This window comes from Megalopta genalis, chromosome 13 (genome assembly GCF_051020955.1).
Source record: "Megalopta genalis isolate 19385.01 chromosome 13, iyMegGena1_principal, whole genome shotgun sequence".
NCBI classification, from domain to species: domain Eukaryota; kingdom Metazoa; phylum Arthropoda; class Insecta; order Hymenoptera; family Halictidae; genus Megalopta; species Megalopta genalis.
This window is the reverse complement of record NC_135025.1, coordinates 6984937-7009439: the sequence shown is the minus strand read 5'-3', so window position 1 is coordinate 7009439 and position 24503 is coordinate 6984937. Positions and strand designations below refer to the sequence as shown.

Here is a 24503-nt window from a genome sequence, read left to right as displayed (position 1 = left end):
CAAATTGCATCATTTGAAAACAACAATATTATCTGTTTAGTCCCAGCACAGGCAGTTTTGTACTACAAGCCTTTCGCGCTGTTACAATGCTGTTGCGTCAGCATATGTGGTACTATTAAAAGACCACACTGAAATAATTTGCCTCGGCCTTATAATATTGAGAGGTGGCTCGTGAAAATTTACAGCGAACATTTAGAAATCGATAAATAGTAATCCACGATTTTTCATACACTGAGAACTTGGGAAAATAAAGAAACGTGAATATTTCTTATTACAGTATTTTCTCCCTAATTTGTGCTAAAATTGTGCACAAAAATGGACAATTTTTTATAGTCATTAGTGATCATAATAATAATAACCATCATAATAGTCATAATAATAATCATAATAATAATAATAATAATAATAATAATAATAATAATAATAATCCTAAGAATCATCGTCATAATAATAATCATAATAATAATAACGACGATGATGATAATAATAAGAAGAGGAATAAGGAATAATAATCGTATATTAATATTATAATATATTATAATAATCGTATATAGTCGTAAGAATAAGGAATAAAAGAATAATAATCGTATCTCCTCTTCCAAAATTTTTGTGCACAATCTCAGCGCGAATTAGAGAGAATTTACTGTAGTCCTCTATAGTCCGACATTTTTATATTGGCACGAAACAATTATCACTTGAAACGTAGAAACACAATCTTCGGATATAAATGATCAACAAGTTTTCAATTTTTAAGAATGCGTATTCACTCTGATGTGTGAAGTAAGATTTTGTTATGCTTTGGTTTAGATATCAGTAGCAATATAAAAATTACTTTGAGTTTACAAGGCAGTCTACAAAAATATCTCGCATTCCGGAAATGGAGGATTCCTTAGGCCATTTGAAGTAACTTTTTCCTTTACAAAAATTTTCTCCGAGGCATCGTTCACGAGTTATTAACAAAAAATACTGACCAATGTGAGATCGCGTATAGCTGACGCCCCACCCTCGCGACCAGTGTCGCTGCGTCAGACAGCCGGCGCGACGCGGCATTGGCCGCAAGGGCGAAGCGCCGGCCGCACTCGTTCTCCGATTGGTCAGAGTTTTTCGTTAATAACTCGTAAACGAAGCCGCGGATCGCATTTTCGCTAAGGAAAAAGTTATTTCAAATGATCTCAAGAACCCATTTCTCGATTGCGAGACATTTTTTAGACACCTTTCGTAATAATGCACACCACTATATCCACTATCTTATTCAGGAGAGTCTACAGAATGATTCCAGGTGAAAATCGTTCACGCAACGTTTACCTTTAAAACGGAACAAATTCTGAAAGTCGGAAATTCGACGAACTCTCCCAAAAATCGCGGATTTTTATCGAGGATTGAGGAAGATCATAAAATTCGCAAAAATCATCTGCCGTCTATTTAAACTCGAAAAGCGAGGTTCTCTGTTGGAAACCGACGTTCTGAATAGAGCCACGACCCGGATAGTTCGCCAACCCAAAGGTCAGGGAAAACAGTTCGCAGCTCGAAGTGGAAAAATAGCAGAAAACTCGCGCATGTTTTTTCGCGAGATGCGTCCCAGTTGCGAATACCACCATGTACGTTGAACGTGATTTTTCACGTATGCGGAGGATAAAAGGATTAACAGGATTCCTCGCTAAATATACCCCGTTTCGGGTGCCCGTATGGTTCGCTCTGTTACTAACCGAGTATCTTCGTGACACATCTCGTTTCCATTCATCCCTGTTCCGCGCAGTGGAGCGGAACGGCACAGTTGTGTCGAAATCAAAGAACTTTTGACAGAAATTACACAAAACGACGCTATAATTTTTTTACGATCAAGCTGAAATCACGCGGAATAAGGGAAAAATAGGGAGAATGTTGAATGAACATTTTATAACCTTGACTATTTATGTTAAACTTGAAATGCTCCAACAAAATTGTAATATATCCAATACCGTATACAATTGGACTTTTTTTTTAACGACATGTTGTGCATAATTTCCCGGAGATTTAGAAATCAGCGGATTATCAAATCATTTCGACGAAGAAATCACAATTTCGTTAATTTTCTCACTTGCATCGAATTTCTTTTTTGCGAAATCCTGAAGCGATAGATCAATTCTGCGACCTAATTTGAAATCAGCGTGCCACAATCTGTGAGCAATGATGCATCAAATGATTTTCGTGCGTTGTGATTTCGTGCGCACGCATGATTGCACTAAAAAATGCACAACTGCACGCGGTATCCGATAAATCGCAATTTTGTTGCAACGCCTCGTTCGACATCAATTTTCGATCCTAGAAAACGTTCGCACCACATTCTTCCTATTTTTCCCTTGTTCAACGATATTTCAGCTTCAACGTAAAAAAAAAATGAAATCATGAGTTTATCTAATCCCCGTGAAAAGTTCTTTGATTTCGACACAATTTCGTCGTTTCACCACAACGCGTGCCGCCGCGATGCAGTTTGCTCGACGAGCACGTACACAATCATGCATACATGCATGCATGGAGAGGGTTGGCTGAAGTGCATTGTATATTGCACAGCATAAGGCAACACGTTCTTTCCTCTCCCTGGCCGATCGTTGGTTCGCGCAGCCGCACTTCCGTTGCACCCCGGCTGCATCCACCCGCTCTTCCGCCTTTAACTGTTACGTCGACCGAACTCCACGCCGATGTCTTTTTACGCGGATCAATGAAACCCTAATCGACGAATCGACGTCGTTCCGGCGAACATCCGAGCTTATTATTTCACGCCGCTTTGCAACCTCGGATGCACCGCCGCGAGAACGTCGCTGTGCTTCGACGGACGTCGCTTTGCTGGGCGATGGAGACAGTTGACTGACATATTTTGCTTCTTGCTTTAACAGTTCGACAGTCACAACCATTGTTCTGGTCACGACCATTATTAATAATAATCCATAATGATTATTCGTAATTAACAATCGTTCTCGTCGATTCTGTGCTTGCTAGGAAAAACGTAGCAAAATCACATGTTTTCAATCAATTAGGGAGAATTTACTGTATATATATAAATTAATATATATATATATATAATATGTTATATATAATATTGTATTAAATATATATAATATGGTATATATAATATTATATTAAATATATACAATATGTTATATATAATATTATATTAAATAAATGTAATATATTATACATAATATTATATTAAATATATATAATATATTATTTAATATTTATTATAATTATAACATATTATATATATCAAAATTTTATTAATTTAATATATAACTATGATATTTTCCTATTTATTACTATCTCCTATCTATTATCCTCTCCGAATATTTTTTGTAAAACTAGCATTCACAGAAATTTTATCAAAATCGCTGCATCAAGATCACTTAAACCTTAAGCCTTAAAGTCGTTAATGCTTCGCATTAGCAGTATTTTAAATTGCATAATATTTCTGAGTCTACAGAGTTTGTTTTCACGATGTTTTCTCTCATGAATACGTCAATCCTGCATGCAACAGCCCAATTAATGCATTAATGCGAGAACATTGTTAGAGAAGCTACTTACGGCGCATCCGTTTACAAGTGCTAGAACTTTGGACGAGGATGTGCGTCATCTCCAAGAAACATCGTTCCTTCGCAAACCGTAAGGAATGTTTTTCCGTAGGAATATAGTATGGCAAAAGCAAACATATTCCGAGTGCACCATTAAAACAAGAAATAGCCTGGACATATCGTTTTCCTAATCTTAATCGATATTAAACGCATTAAAGAAATTATGAGATTCATTTTTAGCAGACCGCACGCTATAAAATGACAGATTTTATCTGTATCTCTAAAATACCGCAGTATTTGATGCGTCCGCAGTAATACCCACACTCACCCTATAACAGCAACGTAATCATTTATCGCTGATTTGAAAACAACGCGGAGTCATCATTTCTCACAGATTTGTGCACACACTCGTTGGCGGACGAACTTATTTATAATAGTATGTTTTAGTAACCTCGGGACACAAAGTTGGATGTCAAGGGGTTAAGCACACGCACCGCAGAATTTTACAATGGTCACTGGCAGCATGAACTGTTTCGTCAGACAAATGCTAATTCCGGCGGATAGATCGGACGAAAGAAAGTCTCTTTGGGTCAGCAGCGGCTTCGAGTCCCGATATACACCCGATAAATATGCATTAGCCGGCGATACGAAGCGTTTCATCATGCGCCGTGCATCTCTAACAGCGAGAAATATCGTACTGTGCAATAATAGTTGTATCGCGCTCATTGATGGCCCGTGACGCGATAAGATCCGTCGTCGCTCACGCAACTACAGGCTCGGTTAATGACATCTCCAACTATTTCGTAACGTTATCGATTCTTGCGGTTACCGTGGAAAATGTCGCTGTGAATGGAAGGATCCTCGGTGAGTCACTTGGTAATCTCGTAAACGCGGGATCAAGTTGCACGACAGTAATTGGACCGCGGATTTTCAATGAAAAATCGAGATTTTCCAAGACGATTCTGAAGAGAAGTCAACAGCAGAAATAGTCGATCAGTCGAAATCGCTGGTTTCTGATTTCTCCTTTTACCATTTCTGATTGTTACAAAAATATTTCTGTAAGAAATTTTTCTATAAAAAGTCGAAGCTTTAAACGAATCCAAACTTACCATTGCATTAAATTATTATTATTAATTTAATACATTTGTATGAAACTAAGAAAATTTATATAGGAAAAGATTATGAGAAGATTTATAGTAAAATTATAAATTAAATTAATTTATTAAATCTCAATAAAATTGAAAAATTATGTATTAATTTTGTCATTTCAAATAATAGCAGAAGAATAATTTCTAGTCCCCTTATGCATGATCCCCTTGATATGCAGAGTTTCCTAAAATTATGGTATTTCCGAGAAATGGATTCCTGAGGTCATTCGAAGTAACTTTTTCCTTTAGAAAAATTTTCTGCGAGGCATCGTTCACGAGATATTAACGAAAAACAGTGACCAATGAGAAGCCCGGTTCCGTTCATTGACTCGGCCGCCTCGCGCCAGCTGATCTCGCCTCTCATTGGTCCCCGTTTTTCGCTTATAACTCGTGAACGAAGCCGCGCATCGCATTTTCGCTAAGGAAAAAGTTGCTTCAAATGATCTCAGGAACTCCTCACTTCCCTAAAATACCATAATTTTAGGACACCCAGGATCCCATGTAACCGTGAACAATAAATTCACTTTGGAATTTCGACGGCATTCTTTCCGAAGCTCGTCTTTGATTTTCATGGAAAGCGAGCACACCCTCGGCTTTACCAACAATTATAGCTATCAAAGAATGTCGTATCGCGGCAGCAAACTTGCCGGAGATAACATTAGAACAGAGGGTGGAACGTGCGGCAGCGAACTCTCGATGCATTTAAACTTTTCTAGAAATATAATAGTTTCGCGAGCGTCGAAACGGCCGCGTTTCCCCGTGCGTTAAACTTTTATGATTTTACAACGTGACGATGCAACCGGTGAAAGTTCGCAAACCAGAATGAATATATATTGGTGGTTATAGATTTGCGGCGGGGGCGAGCCCGTTGACATCGGAATTTCACTGTGACGCTATAATCAAATCACGCGTCTGCGGGGATAACGTTAAACGGATTATTGTTCTTTTACCACCCCCCCCCCCCCCCCGTGAAATCTTGACGGGGACAAGATGCGCGTGCACGTGTTCTGCCGGATTGAGTACGACGATTGATAAGCGCGATAATTCTTTCTGCTCTGTGTTGCCTAAGAAACTACCCCTAACTACCCCTAACGTGTCTTCGCGAACTCTGTGATTTTTTTAGAATAATTACGCTTGGCAATTTTACGGAGTTGTTTCTGTGAACTGTTTGTTTATGTATTATGTGTCATTTATTCTACATTTTATTATATATATTATCTAATATTCTAATTATATATATTCTATTATATATATTCTATATTTTATTCTATATTTTATCTAATATTCTAATATTATTATTCTAATATTAGAATATTATTATAGAGAATAATAATTAGAATAATAATAGAATAATATTCTAATATTCTAATATTAGAATATTAATAATAATATTCTATATATTCAATATATATATATATATATATGTCATTTATTCTATATTCTATCTAATAATTTTAATATTTTTAGGGTCCATTTTAACTCAATTTTAATAATTTTATAAAATCCTTCCCATCATCCCTTTTAACCGTTTATGTTCCAGCAATTTTATGAAATTATTCAAAATAAAAACTGTTTATCTCATCTGCAAAAAAGAAAGACGAAAATAAAAGATAAAAATAAATTTCTTCCATTAATAAATCTTTTCAATAAAACAAACCGCGGAGCGCATAGAATCCGCAGTGTATCCATCACTGAAACCGGAAAAGAGAAGTAACGAAAAGCGCGTCAGTCCGAGCAGCATCGACGTCGAACCGTCAAACCCGCCCCAAATAACCCCGTCGACGTCCGTGGTAATTAATTAAAGCTTGTCGGTGGTCCGTAAGCCAAGCAAATAATTGCACGCCGCGCCTCGCGCAGGGGTGGCGATGATACTTTAATCACCCTGTAGGTATGCCGATCGTAGACACGGGCCGGTCGGGCTCGCCTAACGACAAGGCTCGTCTTGCGCAGACCGTCCCACCCCGTCGAGGGTGTGAGAACTGGCCTGGAATCACGCATGCGAGAGCGGGGGTGTTGGCCGAGCAGCCGTCGAGAAGGTTGCCGGGGAGGCCTCGGGGTGGCTAAGCAGAGGAGACGACACGAAGGGAACCGTGACACGTCCGGACGTCGAGGGATGATGTTACGGGACAGGGGGGGGGTGGTGTTACGAGGCGGAGGGGGATGGGTGAAAATGCAAGCACCGCCGGAGACTGCGAAAGAAAATGTTTAAAGAGGGGGTGAGAGCTGAGGGGGGAAAATGGATGGAGTGCCGTGGAATTTCTGCGTCGAGGGGCAAATTAACGTCCTGCTTATGCGAATAGACCTTTCGCTGGCTTCGATTATGGTCGCGACCGTCGAGGGATGTCCGATGCGATACAATTGCTGCATGAAAGAGTGAGACGCTCGATATAGTAGTGAATTATTACTAATTGACGCTCTCAGATTGTGCAGAAAAATTTGTGAGGAGAATTTGGAAAGAGGAGCAACAAAAATTTAGGGCAGCTTCTTTTATGCCCTGTTTTATTTTTTATTAATTTACTACGAAGCTATAATGTAGCGGCATCAAAAATTGAACTCGTTCAATTACTGTGATAAAAAAATGATTACTCGATGCTATGTGTCAATATTCTTGGAGAAATACCTGATCGAATACAATAAATCAAAGCTCGATCAAAAATTATTGTACCTTATGCAAGTATAATTTTATTGTAGAAAGATTCACAATTTTTTAAATAATGATGATGCACAAGAATCTGACAAGAGAGAGTATATCTGACCTTGATAGACAGATTTTGATAAAATTTCTGTGAACGCTAGTTTTCCTTCATCGATTTCACCATTCATGCTGAAGAAGTGAAAGTAGCCCTTAAATGTACTTTTCATCCCCACCTTCGAGGACTGTGAGGGATGAAATTGGGAATTTCGAAGCCGTAATGTCTGAACTATCTAGTAATAATCATCGTAATAAACTTGTTTTATGAACTAAAACTGATTAAGTACTGTCCCCCGAAAGCTTCTCGCCAATGCAGCACTTGATCTACATTCTCCGATCCGTGAAATTAATATTAATTACTTCGAAAGCTTTTTAATGAAGGTCCGCGATCAAGGTTCTGTGAAAGTACCATTTGAACGAAGTAAAAAATACGGAAACCTGCATTTCCCAGTTGCTAGAAAGACGTTCCTTTCTAAGAACAAATTGAAGAAATATTGTTGCAAATATGCATGCGATGCATTTAGAAGAGTGTGCAGCTCTGTCAGTAAATGCTTACAATTAGTAATTGTTTAGGAAAATGCTTTACGGCAGCTTAAAGTGGATTTTAATGGAGCAGAAAGCAAGCATGGTCCCTTTTATTTAAGGGTTGTTATTGTTATTTTATTTACGCGAGCACCTTCCAAATGCAAGTTTCGCGCACTTTATTCGCACCGGAGTTGCAACGGATGCATTATCTTGGAGAATTGAATATATATATAATAATAATAAAATAATATAATTAAGGGAATATTTTCATCCCTCAATTTTTACGCTAATTTCCGTTTCACGTGGATTTGTTTTTTCGTGAATGGAAATCGCGCAACTAGAGTCTATAAATAGAAAAAAGAAAATATCGGAAATAAAAGTACAGAAATTGGTGGTACAGTAATTTCTCCCTAATTCGCGCTGAGATTGCGCAGAAAAATGGACAATTTGTGAAAAGGAGATACGTTTATTTATTATCATACGATCCTAAACTCCACTAAATTGTCAATGCAGAGCTCGTTTTCTCAGCCGTGACAGCCAGCACATTTCAATGGAACAACTATCCACTCGAATATTTACGGTCACGTCGCAGCCACCCCTTTCCTTCCACTTTAATTCAGCGAATATCGCGGTCGTCGCGGTTATTATACCAAACTGAATTCCAAACAGAAGTCAGCACCGTTATTTTTCCTTCTTCTTTTTCTTAACCCAATTCAGCAATTCTAATTTATATTTCTCCAATCTTCGCATCAAAACAACAATCTTCCGATCGCCACTTCGATCTTCGATCTGTATCAAAAAAAAAAAAAAGAAATCGATGCAATTTCGTCATCGATGAAACAGCATAGCTTGTTAGGTACGGCCGAGAAGACAACGAAGCATCTGGTAGAATCTGAAAACGCAATTATAGCCTCGGAGAGGCTAGAAGTCCCGTAGCGGGGGTGAGGGGCCTCTCCTCGGCGCTAACAAGATTGCGGGCCGACTATCGGGCGCGAAGGGGGCGCAGGGCGTTCGGTCTCGGGGATGGTCGAAAAGCGGGAGGAAGCGTGCGCGAAAAGGGGTGGGCAGCGGGCGATGCAAAATCGTTCGCGGCCGCACAGTCGCAGGAGGATCGAAGGCCGTGCGGCCGACAGTGTGCGGCACACCGGCGCAGCAATCGCTTCCGCTTCCTCCGTTTCCGTCTCGGATCGTCCCCGCGCCGTGGGAACCGCACGGGGAACCATGCTGCGGGACGCCGGTTGACCCGCGGTCACGATTCGTCGCCGACGGACCACCGTCACGCTGGCCGGAAGTGTCGCGGCCCGTGGGTGATTGCCTCCCGATCGTCTCGTCTTCGGACCGTCGCGTCGGCTCCCTGTGATCCCGGTTACGCTCGCCGGTTACTTCCGGTTACGTTTCTCCGGCTTCCGGCCGCGATCGCCGGCCTCCGGCGAGCCGCGTTCCGCGGACTTCCGTCGACTTCGGCCGAGCCGAATCGGACTCGATCGGAGATCGCGGTCGCCCCCAGCGTCGCCGAATCGCGACGATCGAGGTCCGAGGAAATTTCAGGCACCCCAGGAAGGTCGAAGAATTTTGCGGGACTCGTTTCTGCGAGAGGTTCGATGCGATAGCGAATTCTCCGTTCGGGTATCGGCGTCGCGTGGTTAGGCGAACTTGTGCCGCATGCGACGACGGCTCTTTCGTTGTCGGCTACTGTCGTTCGAGAAGAGTGTAGAAGCTTTTTGTGCGGAGTTCCGAGTTTGGGTTGTATGTCGAAGTCCGTCGGTAGATCGACTTGTTCGGTTAAGCGTGGCTCGCGGAGGAGGATGGCTTAGGTGAGTTCGCGAGACATTGATTTTTGAGCCCGTTGAGGTCTGGCGGATTCGATCTCTGGTTGCAGAACCTGCTGCAACGACGTGTAACACGATCGCCGCGATATCACCGCCGTGTGTAACTCTACTAATCTATTTAGGACAGTTGAGAAATACCCGCGACCGTTATTAGATATCACGGAGTTGTGGTGTCGTCGGCGAGCGCTGTCGAAATCGGTGCAAAAGTCAATGTCGGCTCTGACAGGACCCGAGGGATGCCGGCGAGGATTATGTTCTCCCTAAGTGGCGCTCGGATTGCGCGCGATAATGGACAGTTTGGCAGGAGGAGATGCGATTGTTTTAGCCCCGCGGCTCGTTTTTACAGTTGCCGATCATCGTCAACGGCTGTGTGAAAACGAGCCATATGGCTCGCACAATCGCATCTTTTCTTCTGAAATTGGCTATTATCGTGCGGAATCTGAGCGTGAATTAGGGAGAATTTGTTGCATCGTTTGAGAAAAGCTGCGACTCGTGAGTGGACCGCGCGGGTCTTCGTGCAAATTCTGACTTTCATCGATCGTGCCATTTATCGGCGAGAATATTCTTCGTCGAGAGAGACGCGTGATATTCCATAAATGCATAAAATTCGGCGATCTTGCGACGAGTAACGACGTCAAGGAGCCTGTTATTGAGTGTTCGTGTACGAACTATAGTAATTTCTCCCTAATTCGCGCTCGGATTGCGCAGGAAAATGGACAATTTGGGGAGAGGAGGTGCGATCATTCGGGTTTTATGGCTCGTTTTTATAGTTGTTGACTATTGGTAACTATAATACTAATGTAATACTATGATACTAATTACTGTAATTAATACTAATATATAATCGTCATTTTTGTGCGCAATCTGCGCAACTATAAAATAGTAAAAAAAATACTAATTACTCTAATTAATACTATATTATAATACTAATATATATAATTATCCATTTTTGTGCGCAATCTGCGTAACTATAATACTAATTACTCTAATTAATACTATATTTTATAATATAGTAAGTATATTTTAGTAGTAGAGTAGTATATATTTTATAATATATTATAATATATTTTATAATATAGTAGTATAATATAGTATAATATACTAACATATAATCATCCATTTTATTTATGCGCGAATTAGGGAGAAATTACTGCATTAACACCAGAACCACCGGACCAGTTAAAATGACTGATTCCCGATTTTTTCATTCACGCTTCCTGAAATTATAAAAATATTTCTACCGCAAGCGTATATTACAATAGAAACGATGCGAAATTTAAGTAACTCTGATCTTGTCACTTTTATAGAACAATGTACATTAATCGTGGTTAAGGCTCGACAGTTCTAACGTTAAGTAGTGTGTTATACGAAGACGAAAGAAGCTTACGTTCAAGTTCGATCAAACGAGCATTGCGATTTATAACCTCGAGCATCCTTCGATCTTTGTATTCATAACGGCACCTTTACAACTTCGCAACTTCAATGACTAGCAACGTTATAGCTTCGCAGTTTTAACGGCGGCAACTTTAATACCCGCACTGCATTAATTCTAAATTCATCCGCTCACTGAAAACTAATTTAACTGTACACGTTCCGTGTACGGTGTACAGTCGTTTAAAAATTAGATTCTAGCAGAATCGAATGTTCAATTTTTTTAATTCCCAATTTAATTCTCGAAATATAAACGTCGAAAAAATGATTACTTCCTTTGAATCTACGAAGGCAGTTTTTCCACGGATATCTCGATCTAATATAATAAATAATATTATATTATATTATATTATATTATATTATATTATATTATATTATATTATATTATATTATATTATATTATATTATATTATGTAATATTATATTATGTTATATCATATTATATTATATTATATTATAATATTATATTATATTATATTATATTATATTATATTATATTATATTATATTATAATATTATATTATATCATATTATATCATATTATATTATATAATTATAATAATAAAATAATAGTGTCTTGCGACACGAATAAACCGCAGATGTTCCCTGCACTTTTAACAAAATTGAATGAATGCAATAGAAAATTGTGAAACAATCTGCAGAATTCAGGATTTCGTGAATCCACTTTTCCGTCTTATTGAAGCCGACGCGATGAACAGAGCGTCCTCGTTTCTGCTTGCAAAAATCGACGCGGCTCGTTTTTATAAACCTCCGTAAAAACAATTCCTCGAAATCGTTATTTAGATCGAAGGATGCTCTCGCAACAGCTGCGCCATTTCATTCATCAAAATCCCGCTCGCTCGCTTCTCGTAAATCGTTTCGCCGATTCTGCAAATGTCACCGCTTCTGCAAATGATCCAAGAAACGAGCATCCTCGGCTCTCGCGTGTAGGTACATCTTCATAAAATGGATCCAGAAGCTGCCAGTAAATCACGGTCGCGTTAAGCTAGATGCTACTTGTAAACGAAACCGTGCGTTCGATGCAACCTTGAATACGGTACATTTTCCGTCTCAATTTTAATGACAAATCGATTTACTCGGTCGAGGATAGTTTTACAAGCTACGTTTCGTCGTTGCGAACGTTTCAAAACAGATCAATGCGCAGATCTTGCACTTCGATTTCCCGACGTTTCCATTGGGTTGGCAACTAAGTAAATGCCGATTTGTTCAATGAAATAAAAAATTTTGTTTCGCTTGGAACGAAGTTTAATCTGTAATGTATCTTCCATTTTGTTCGATGACCTTTTGCCGTCTCTCTGACGTTCGTTAAAAGTTTTACCACGAAGGGAGTTGTCCAGGGATCGAAATAAGTGGTGATCCGATGGCGCGAGATCAGGACTATATGGTGGGTGTAACATCAATTCCCAAGCAATATCCATCAATTTTTGCCGAGTGGACAAAGACGTGTGCGGCCTAGCATTGTCCTGCTGGAAAATGACACCTTTACGATCGACCAATTCTGGTCGCTTTTCCTTGACCGCTGCATTCAATTTGTCCAGTTGCTAACATTCGCGGATAATAAAAAATAACATAATAATAATAATAATAATTTTATAATCTAACATTTACGGATATCATAAAAATGGGAGTGAGAGACATCTATAACTGAAATCGGCAATTACTTAGTTGCCAACCCAGTAGCTTGGAAATTTTAGATTTTAAACAAAAATTTCGAAGATGGCGGTAATATAAATTCCTAAAATGAAGATATGTCATCCAAGAATTTTCGTACTTAATTCTTAGTTAAATAAGCACAATGCTATAGTTAGTTTGCTGCCTTTTAACACCCAAGAAATATTGTTCAAATGTTATTTCAGTTTTTTAAAATGGCACCAAAGTGGTGTACCTCCGGCAGTGCCGCTGCATTCAATTTGTCTAGTTGCTAACATTCACGGATAATAAAAAATAACATAATAATAATAATAATAATTTTATAATATAACATTTACGGATATCATAAAAATGGGAGTGAGAGATATCTATAACTGAAATCGGCAATTACTTAGTTGTCAACCCAATAGCTTGGAAATTTTAGATTTTAAACAAAAATTGGCGATAATATAAATTTCTAAAATTAAGATATGTCATCCAAGAATTCTCGTACTTAATTCTTAGTTAAATAAGCACAATGCTATAGTTAGTTTGCTGCCTTTTAACACCCAAGAAATATTGTTCAAATGTTATTTCAGTTTTTTAAAATGGCACCAAAGTGGTGTACCACCGGCAGTGCCGCTGCATTCAATTTGTCCAGTTGCTAACATTCACGGATAATAAAAAATAACATAATAATAATAATAATAATAATTTTATAATATAACATTTACGGATATCATAAAAATGGGAGTGAGAGACATCTATAACTGAAATCGGCAATTACTTAGTTGCCAACCCAATACATTGCACCGGAGACCGATTGTGCGTCCATAGACGGCGGATCTCCATTGAAGACCCGGCGGAATCATCGCCGAGGTCGTGCAGGACAGGTCGTCGGGGTGTTAATCAGGTATCGGGAGCGGCACGTGATACCACGAGAAGCCGTTCGGGAGAAGGTGCTGTCTTTCATTCATAGTGTGTCTCGCCCGAGCAAACGGTGAAACGTGTTTCGCGGAATTGCGTCGGGTGACGCAACGGCATGGAAACCTGATAAAGGACGCTTAAAGGAAACTGCCGAGCCGTATTGAAACCGTTCTATCCGCTGATCACAAGTGGTAGCTGCTTAATACGTTGTCTATCGTCTCGTTGATCACCAGACCGCGGATCTTCGTACGCAACGATGATCCAGCTGTCGACGTGTGAACTTGGATCGCTTGGACGTTCGTTTGGTCTTTTTTTTTTAATTGCTTCGGTAACTTGAAAGTAACATCGATACATTTCTTTTCGTCCTTCGACGTGGCGAACGTTTTTCACGATTTTATTTTCATTTATTTTATTTTATTTTGTTATTTATTTTAGATGTATTTAATCGATAATAATTGATTTATATTTTACTAAATTATTACATTCATTTTATTAAATTAATTGTAATTATTTTATATTATATTAGATAATTATCTTTAATTTATTAAGTTAATTATAATTGATTTATAATTCATTATTTATTTAATTTACTTTATTTAATTTATTTTTGCAGTCTACTACTTTGAGATCACGTTTAGCGAAATGTGTTCTGATTAAAGATGAACGATTATGACTAACGTGAAATCATCTTCATGATTAATGATTACGATTACTATATATACAATATAATATTATAATATAAGATTAATAATCGAAGCAAATATAATCGTTGGTCATAATAAGCACAGTGATCATTAATCATGTAACGATTACTTTTTCTCCTTGTGATCAATTAAAAAGTTTGGTATTATAGTAGTTAATAATAATTCTGAATACTATAGAAAATAACATAGAAAAAGACAAATTAATCATTCTTCCGCGATTACAGATCGCATCGATCAACAATTACAGATTACCAAATGCAATCACGATCACCGATTTATTCCAGCAACGATTAATTGATCAATGATCACGATTACTTTACGATTGCTTTTCGTAATCAATTAAGAAAGTAGTCCCAAAATAATCGATCACTGCCCACAACACTGCTTTGAGGCAGAATTGGGCATCGTTCGAATTGTTTCTTCGTCCTCTCGTTTCATATTGTCATTGTCGTCGTCATTTTATCGAAACGAGCAGGTGCTCTAGGCTTCCAGCGAGCGAGCTGAAAATTTACAGAGGCTGGTACACTTCGGATCAGTGACGCGATGCACCGTGTACAGCGCACACACGGTGCCGGCTAAAGGGATTCCGAGGACTGCATTATGAAGCAACGACACGGCGGTTCCGTAAATGTCGTTATCGCGATCGATAGCGCTACATGACTGAAATTTCTTCGTCTCTCGTTGCACGACATCCGTCCCGGCGAGAAACAACCAGCGGGGATTGGTGGACGTGATAGCGAGCCGGTTACGTAACAGACGATAACGAGTGCGTTCTCCTCGTGTAACGCGTTATCTTCGATGAACCATTTATCCGTTGCTAATTGAGAATCTCTCTTTCGAACGTGGGAACTACGGACACCTTTTTTATTATTTTCTGGAGCGGTTCGCGTCACTCGATCCGCGTTAAAGCGATAAACAGAAAAAGCGACGTACAGTAACTTCTCCCGGAAATGCCAAATTTCGGGTCGCCGTGAATTTCCCTGCGGCAGTCATACGCCTGTGTGATTTTTATGCAAAATAAAAATTGCGCGCATCAATTCCAAGAAATATAAACTATATTCGGCGTGTCCTTTCTTTCTTTAATAATTCTGACAGATTGAAAACAATATATTGTCATTTTTAAATTATTTTAATCTGCCTGCTCTATTTTAAAGTGCAGCTGTTCGATTTCCTCGTGAATGAATTAAAATCGTAGTCCAGCGATAATATTGAATTTATCGAAGATTCCACGCCCGTTTTTGGTATCACGTGTGTGCTGGAATTAGAATTCATTCAAACACTGGAAAAGAGACCGATAATTTCAGTGGGTTTTAATGCGAGAATTGTGGCGTCAGCCATTTTGACCGACGCGTAGGTTTAGTGTTAAACTGATTTCAAGATTAGGAGACTTGAAGGGTGTCGGTGTGAACTACTTCGCAAAATTAGCTCTTAACTATGTAGGCTTACTTTGATGAGACTGTTTCCGATTGCTCACACTCTGTGCAGTTTCTTTCGATCTTAATATTTAGAATTTTTTGGATTTTTGTGCAAAATAAAAATTGCCTTCGATCGTTTCAGTAGATTGCAAATGATACATGAGTGATGTTTAATTCTTTTAATCTTTGAACTGTTTTAAATCTCAGCTACCCTATCTTGCTATAATAAGTATACTATAATAATAATAATTATTATAATAATAATAATTATTATTATTATAATAATAATTATTATTATTATTATAGTGTACTATATAGTATACTATATTATTAATCATTATTATTATTATAGTATACTATATAGTATACTATATTATTAATCATTATTATTATTATAGTATACTATATAGTATACTATATTATTAATCATTATTATTATTATTACAGTATACTATATAGTATACTATATTATTAATTAATAATAAGTATACGTTCCACAAAAATTTTTGTTGAACTACTGTATTTTTTGTAACATCGGAAATTGCCAATACAGTAAAAGTTACGATGGAAGAACAGTCGATCTTCGAACTGCTGTAACAAATTTTACATGGAAATTTGTACAAACATTTTGGCTGAGTTGCTCGAGAAAGTCGTGTCTAGGAAACAATTGGCAATCTATAGTTACGGCAAACAATTTGAAAATATAGTACATTCTCCCTAATTCGCACTCAAATTGTGCACAATAACAGACAATTTGGGAAGTCGAGATACGATTATTCGAGCCTCGCGGCTCGTTTGGATATTTTTATTAGACACACACAATCAGACATTTATAAGATAACTTATATTGTTATTAGACAATTAGACAATTAAACAATTATAATCACCGATTGCCAACAACAACAAACACGAGACGCAACCGACACGAATAATCGTATCTCCTCTTCCCAAACTGTCCATCTCTGTGCGCAATCTGCGCGCGAATTAGGCAGAAATTATTGCACTCATTTACAAAAGTATCCATAAACAAAAATATGCATCTAAAAACATTTACTCACACACATACACAATATATCCATACGCAAAAGCATCCTTGAACCGAAAAGTATTTCGTTGCAAATCTTCGACTTCGCGTCAACTTCGGGCCAACTTCGGGCCGGAATTCGCCGCTCCGACGTAACACGCCTGAAAGCCCCCGGGCATCTCGCGGTATAGTAAAATCGACGAATGATCGACGACGTCTATTTCCGTGGGAGGAAGCTCCGCACGGAAACGACGAGCAGTTCAGCCCGCGAACGAAACGAAACCGCTTCGAACCGCCTTGTCCGGCGGTCGCGCAGAAGTCCACGCACGCTCTAGATTCCCATGCTGCCTACGTTCGGAGCCGTACAGTTGCCGTTTGATCATATCTAGTGCACACCGGTATGCCGGCGCTTTTCATTGATCCGGTCTTTTGCTTTTCCTCGCTTCCTCTCGGCAAACAGACCAAGGATGTTCGCCTCTTATTGCACGGAGACGTCGGTCTCCGCGATCCTGTCTTCCCCCCCGGGTGTTTGCGCCGCTTGTTTGCCGTTGTAAAACTGGTAAACACCTGCTGGATTTTATGCCGCCGGACATGATTGACGCTGTGTGACTCATCTCATTGTACCGTCTATCTAAATCCGCTTGCTCGCTGCTCGTTGTTCTTATTTTAATCGGTTAGCTGCGGCGCCTCCTTTAAGGAGAGCGCGCGCTTTCGCAGCGAATTCTCTCCGATCGACGCTCAGATTGTGCACAACAATGACTTTATAGTTGTCGACAATCGGTGGCTATCTAACAGCTTTACAAATTTCTGTTTCACCTGTTCGTTCTTGTTATAAGTACAATTTGGGAAGAGGAAATACGATTATTCGAGAATATGAAGGAATATGAAGGAATATGAAGGAATATGAAGGAATGTAAGGGAATATAATGGAATATAAAGGTATATAAAGGAATATAATGGAATATAAAGGAATATAAAAGAATATAATGGAATATAAAGGAATATAAAGGAATATATAATGGAATATAAAAGAATATATAAGGGAATATTTAGGAATATAAAGGAATATATAAAGGAATATAAAAGAATATATAAGGGAATATAAAGGAATATAAAAGAATATAATGGAATATAAAGGAATATAAAGAAATATATAATGGAATATGAAAGAATATATAAGGGAATATTTAGGAATATAAAGGAATATATAAAGGAATATAAAAGAATATATAAGGGAATATAAAGGAATATATAAAGGAATATAAAAGAATATATAAGGGAATATAAAGGAATATAAAGGAATATATAGAAATATAAAAGAATATAAAGGAACATAAGGGAATATAAAGGAATATGAAGGAATATAAAGAAATATAAAGGAATATATAGTAATATAAAGGACTATAAAGGACTATAAAGGAACACAAACGAACCGAAATGAATTTTGGCGTTCATTCTTTTTGGCGTTCAGAAAAAGACTGACAAATAAAGTAGAAACTGAGAAATCCTACGATTGTTTTGCGATAGAGTGTCCCGTCGAGTGTTTCCGTTCGTATCGATGTTTTCCTCTGAATTGAACGTAACCTGCTATCAAAAGATCGGTTAGTATATTTTTAAGCGGAGAAACCAGTCGTGGCTAGGCTCAAGATCACGTTTGCGCGAGCCATCGTCGATTCATCTGGCAGCCATTTACGCTTTCGACACTTGGCTCATCGATCCCCCATCACTCGTCCTCTTTTGCAATTTTGTTTGCACAGGTATCGGTCCGCCTGTCCATCCGATAATTGACCTATTTGCGCGGCTCTCGTGCGCATTCGAAACTCGTGCCGCTGCCTGCTGCATCTCCAAATAATGCCGCCGCCATTCGATATGTAACAAAATCTCAGTTTGCTAGATTTCCCGGCTCGTTCCTGGGGCAATTCATTTCGGTTCGTTTGTGTTCCTTTGTATTCCTTTGTAGTCCTTTATATTACTATATATTGCTTTATATTTCTTTATATTCCTTCATATTCCTTCATATTCCTTCATATTCCTTTATATTCTTTTATATTCCATTATATTCCATTATATTCCTTTATATTTCTATATATTCCTTTATATTCCTTTATATTCCTTTATATTTCTATATATTCCTTTATATTCCTTTATATTCCTTTATATTCCTTTATATTCCATTATATTCCTTTATATTCCTTTATATTCCATTATATTCCATTATATTCCTTTATATTCCTTTATATACCATTATATTCCTTTATATTCCCTTATATATTCTTTTATATTCCATTATATTCCTTTATATTCCTTTATATTTCTATATATTCCTTTATATTCCATTATATTCCATTATATTCCATTATATTCCTTTATATTCCTTTATATTCCTTTATATTCCTAAATATTCCCTTATATATTCTTTTATATTCCATTATTTATTCCTTTATATTTCCTTATATTCCCTTATATTCCCTTATATTCCTTTTTATTCCATTATATTCCATGATATTCTTTTCTATTCCTTTATATTCCTTGATATTCCTTCATATTCTCGAACAGTCGTGTCTCCTCTTCCCAAATCGTCCACTATTGTTTACAAGCTGAAGCAAATTTCGGGAGAATTTATTATACGTGTCAGTATTGCTAACGATTCCGCTTGTCCCGGAAATCAGAGAGAGAGAGAGAGAGCTAGATAACGCTTCCACTCGCGCTAATGTTTATTTATCTCGGCCATATATTTTCTATAGTCAGGTTTGCACGACAGTTGGATGCAAATTGCAGCGATAGGAAGATCCGGGCAAGACAGATAACAGCGTGCCTCTAGGAAGTAGTAGTGACCAAGTTATGGACAGACACACACTCAACTATTCCTCGGTCACACGGAGAAGGGCGCAATGATTGCTTGATTGTTCTTCAGATTGGCAAAAACAATTTTCTGACCGCGCATGCTTGGCGTGACAAATCTTACTTTCTTGTTTGTTCCTCGTAGAATTAGAACGGATTGGCAACTTCTTATTGAACGGCGACTTTAATCCAACAGATTATTTGAACTGATTCAATGTGACGTCTAAGATTATTATTGGAAATAATAATTTCAAACGGAAAATAACAAATTATATATTCATCAATTTATATAAAGGAACGTGAGTTATTTGAGAACATTGTATTATTTTGAACTATTCAAATTTTCTTCAAATGTTTTTCTTTATATTTTTACTTTTCAAATGTTTTTATTTATTTTTATAAATAAAGCGATGAGTTGGAAAATCGAGGAACGGATAAAGGATAAAGGCCGCGAAAACCATAATTGTACATGGTGTACGTATTTATAGACTCAAAGTAAAACTTTCTTTTTTACTGATATTTAAATATTTATACTATATTAATATATATTAATATATATATTACAATAAGTATATTATATTATAGTATATTATATAAGTATATTATAATATACTGTATATATTAATATTTACTGATATTTAAACAAAGTTCGAATGAAAAAATCTGTACTTGCATATTTCCATTTTCTACTATTTCTAATTGTAAAACCATAAAATCGTGGAAACATGAAAATGTAAAAGTTACTTCGCGAGTCCACGATTATTCGCACCATTGTATTTACATTGAACTTGGTGTACGCGTGTATCGCTAAGCAGAAGGCGAAACAAAACGGAGCCTGCCGTTTCTCTCTTTGTGTGTGTACGTCGGCCGGCTCGAGTTGCGACCAGAAATTAGTGTCATTTAGTGACGGTGCCATAATTGCAACGCGCCGAAGCGTTGCTTCTCGTTCGTGACCTTTCCGCGTTTCTCGTCACATTCGGTGCAGAATTATTGGACACCGTTCACGCCCTTAATCACGGCCATCGCCGTAGATTCATTTTCGGGCTATCGCACGCAATTACGTTCCCGCGCACTGACAGATAATCCGATGAAAATAAAGCTCTCGCTTGTTACATTACGTATAAATTGTTAAATATTGTATTATGAATATAATGTATTATATTACGAATATAATATGGAAATGTAAGCCGGAAATGAGAGTTCCTGAGGTCATTTGAAGTAACTTTTTCCTTTACAAAAATTTTCTTCGAGGCATCGTTCACGAGATATTAACGAAAAACGCTGACTAATGAGAGATTGCGTACGCCTGAGGCCCCGCCCTCGTGCCGCTGCGTCACGACCACTGACCACTGCCGCGTCGCGCCGGCCGTCTGACGTAGCAGGGGCGAGGGTGGGGCGTCAGGCGTACGCGGTCTCTCATTGGTCAGCGTTTTTCGTTAATATCTCGTGAACGATGCCTCGGAGAAAATTTTTGTAAAGGAAAAAGTTACTTCAAATGGCCTCAGGAACCTCCCATTTCTGGATTACGAGACATTTTTGAGACACCCTGTATAATAGAAACAAATTGCGTTTTGAAACTACTTTGAAGAGATTATATTAGTAATCTTCGTCGAGTTTTGCACCGCATTATCAGTCATCGTCAACAAAAATATTTACCACGCCGCAAATATAAATATTTACCATTTCATTTATCTCTGACTAACTTGTATTATTATTGGCATTCCGTGCAACTATTTCTGCGATATAGTTTCTCTTCGCGTGATATTGATTTTACGGAATGTGTGAGCGCGGGTTAACAATCTCACTCGTCTCTCTCTTTGTCTCTCTCTCTTTCTCTCTCTGTCTTTCTTTCTCTCCCTCTCTCCCGAGGAAACAGTGAATGCCGGCGTGTTTTATGTAACGCGACAATGAAGCGACGTGCAACCTACTTGGCAGTCGCGGCGACTTCGGGTATCCAGCTGCGAATTTGCTGCTTTTCATCTCTTATATTCGCAAGACCCGGTTATTTACACGGGCAACAAGTCAGCAACGTTTTGATGGCCGCGCGTCACTCGTTACGTGACAGCCGGCGCGGGCATTGCTTTCTTGGTTTTCGCGAAGTCGGCGATTAGCTCGGTTTGCTCGACGAACCTTTCGTCGAGAACGTTTCGTTTTCGGAATCTCTTTGTAACCAGAAAACGGAATCCGGCGGCGGGAAATAATTGTGCGCCGTGATCGAAATGAACCGACGGAAAATATAGAGCCGCTGAGCGATCTATAGATCCCCGTTATGCGCGAACGAAAATGGTGGAGCACAGAGGCTCTCGTAAACACGGCCGCTCGACCTACAACGGCGGGCCTAGTTAATTATTTAGACCAGAGTCCGGGCATCGTTTAACACTATTTCTACCGAAGGTGTCGGAGAACACCTTTTAATAATCTCTGTTCAACGTTATTTTTACCAAAGGTAATTTTAATATTTTTACCAAAGGTAATTTTAATATTTTTACCTTTGGAAAAAATATTAAGATCTTTTAATAACTTCTGTTACCAATTATTTCCTATGTTTTTTTTATGCAGTCGCTTCTCGACTTTGGCTATAGCCATCGCAAAATTAATTTGCTAAATTGTATAGAATAAATTGTAAATATTAATGCAAAATATCGGTAAAAATAGCGTTAATTTGTATCTTCATTTAAATGGTTATTTAAATAAAGAATTGTTCGTTCGTTGGAAGTTTAGATAACACACAGAAAATAATTACTTATTATTTACATGCAGAGAGTTTAGGCTAAAATTAGCCAGCGTTTTTCTTGCGAAAACAATGAAAGGGTGGTAGAAGTAATATTGTTTCTTTTTTGCAAGTAACGTTGTGCGCGAGATATACATACATTGTAGAACGTAGTGTAATTGTGTAATTTGTTATTGTTTTTCTGGGCTACGTCCTTGCTTGTTGCTATTCTTGGAGCCATTCAGTATTTCGGATTGACAATTTTGTTAAATGTATTTGATAGTATCGTCACGTTATTTTCACAATTCGTCAAAATTTTACGAATACAATCGACTTGGAAAATTTTTGTTTCTATTATTTATTTGTATTTATATATTCTAATGTATTGCGAATTTTATGACAGTGATTAGCACGTGGTATAGGAAACAAGTTGCATTGTTGTTAAAAAAAGTTAAAGAAAGGAATTTTCTATTTTTAATTGTTGCGATTCAGATTTGCAATATTTATTCCACAGATCCATTTGTTAATTCTTTTCAAATGTAACCTAATCAATTAATTAATAATATATATATTAATAATATAATATAATATATATTAATATATATATTAATAATATAATATATATTAATAATATAGATTATATAATTATATTCTTATAAATTGACTATCATATCTTCCTGATGTTTCTGCAATTTTGCATTTCATTTGACAGTTTATAAAACAGTTTATTCGACGCGTTCCACCGCCGCGTTGGGAACCCGATTTTCCGTTGGAACGATATTAAACTCGGGAAGGTTGCGAGGAACCGTTTAGCACAATGTGTTCAACTGGACGAAGTATTTAAAGTGCTTTCTATTTGTTACTTAAAATACGGCCGAGGTACGTTGAACCCTGAAATCTGATTAAAACTAGAACGGGCCGGCTTTGCGTGCGCTCGAGACGGAAGCTATGCGCGCGGCACCGACACAGCTTTTTCTCTCCCGCGAAAAGAGAACAGAGATAACTATGCTAATCGTTGTCATTAACAGAGACAGAGAGAGAGAGAGACTCTGCTCGTCTCTATGCAAATCCCAATTTTTACCGGTCATTTTATGAACTTCGAAATTTTCCGCGCCTGCATATTCAATGAAAACGATGAATTAATGAACCTTTTGAGCCGTCTATCGCATAATTATAGTAATTTCTCCGAGAAATGTTCGGAGGTCGGAATTGAAACCGGCGAATTCGGGAATACTGAGTCGCGTTTCTTCGGCCGCGAGGCTCGAACAATCGTGTCTCCTCTTCCCTAATTGTCCGTTTTCGTTTCCAAGCTGAGGGACAATTGAGGAGAACAATCGTGTCTCCTCTTCCATAATTGTCCATTTTCGTTTCCAAGCTGAGGGTCAATCGGGGAGAATTTACTGTAAACAGACCATTTTGTATTGTCTTCCGGAAATTCGCGTCGCGTGCCGCATCGCACGCTCGACCCTTAGCATCGACGTAGCAATAAATTACATAGGCGTACGACTAGCACAGGGAAATTCCCGGCAACCCGAAATTTGGCATTTCCGGGATAAAATAACTGTTTCACATCGTTGTATCTTCAATCCTGCTTCCTTCCGGAAGTCGAAGCGAAGAAAGAAAAATTGTATCCTAAAATCGTCATCAATTATTAATAGCCATAAATATTAATTATTAGTTAAGGTTATTTCAATCCATACAATAAACAATAAACAACGGTGAAAACTTTAGAAGAATTTGAAGATACTGTTATATTCTTTATATTCTTAAAGTCGTCATCAATAATTAATAGCCATAAATATTAATTATTAGTTAAGGTTATTTCAATCCATACAATAAACAATAAACAACGGTGAAAACTTTAGAAGAATTTGAAGATACTGTTATATTCTTTATATTCTTAAAGTCGTCATCAATAATTAATAGCCATAAATATTAATTATTAGTTAAGGTTATTTCAATCCATACAATAAACAATAAACAACAGTGAAAACTTTAGAAGAATTTTAAGATACTGTTATATTCTTTATATTCTTAAAGTCGTCATCAATAATTAATAGCC

General features: G+C 37.8%; 1 protein-coding gene across 3 annotated transcripts in view; it reads left to right on the top strand.

The window, feature by feature from the left end:
* Nucleotides 1–24503, top strand: part of LOC117224104 (uncharacterized) — a 92759-nt gene that overhangs the window by 46681 nt on the left and 21575 nt on the right. The window contains exon 1 of one of the 3 annotated variants that reach the window (XM_033476790.2): nt 9039–9656. The exons of 1 other annotated variant lie outside the window; for it this stretch is intronic. The gene's annotated coding sequence lies outside the window, so the exon portion shown is untranslated. Of the gene's footprint in view, nt 1–9038; nt 9725–24503 lie in introns of those variants that run through there. One more of the 3 variants, XM_033476789.2, reaches the window with a different exon arrangement.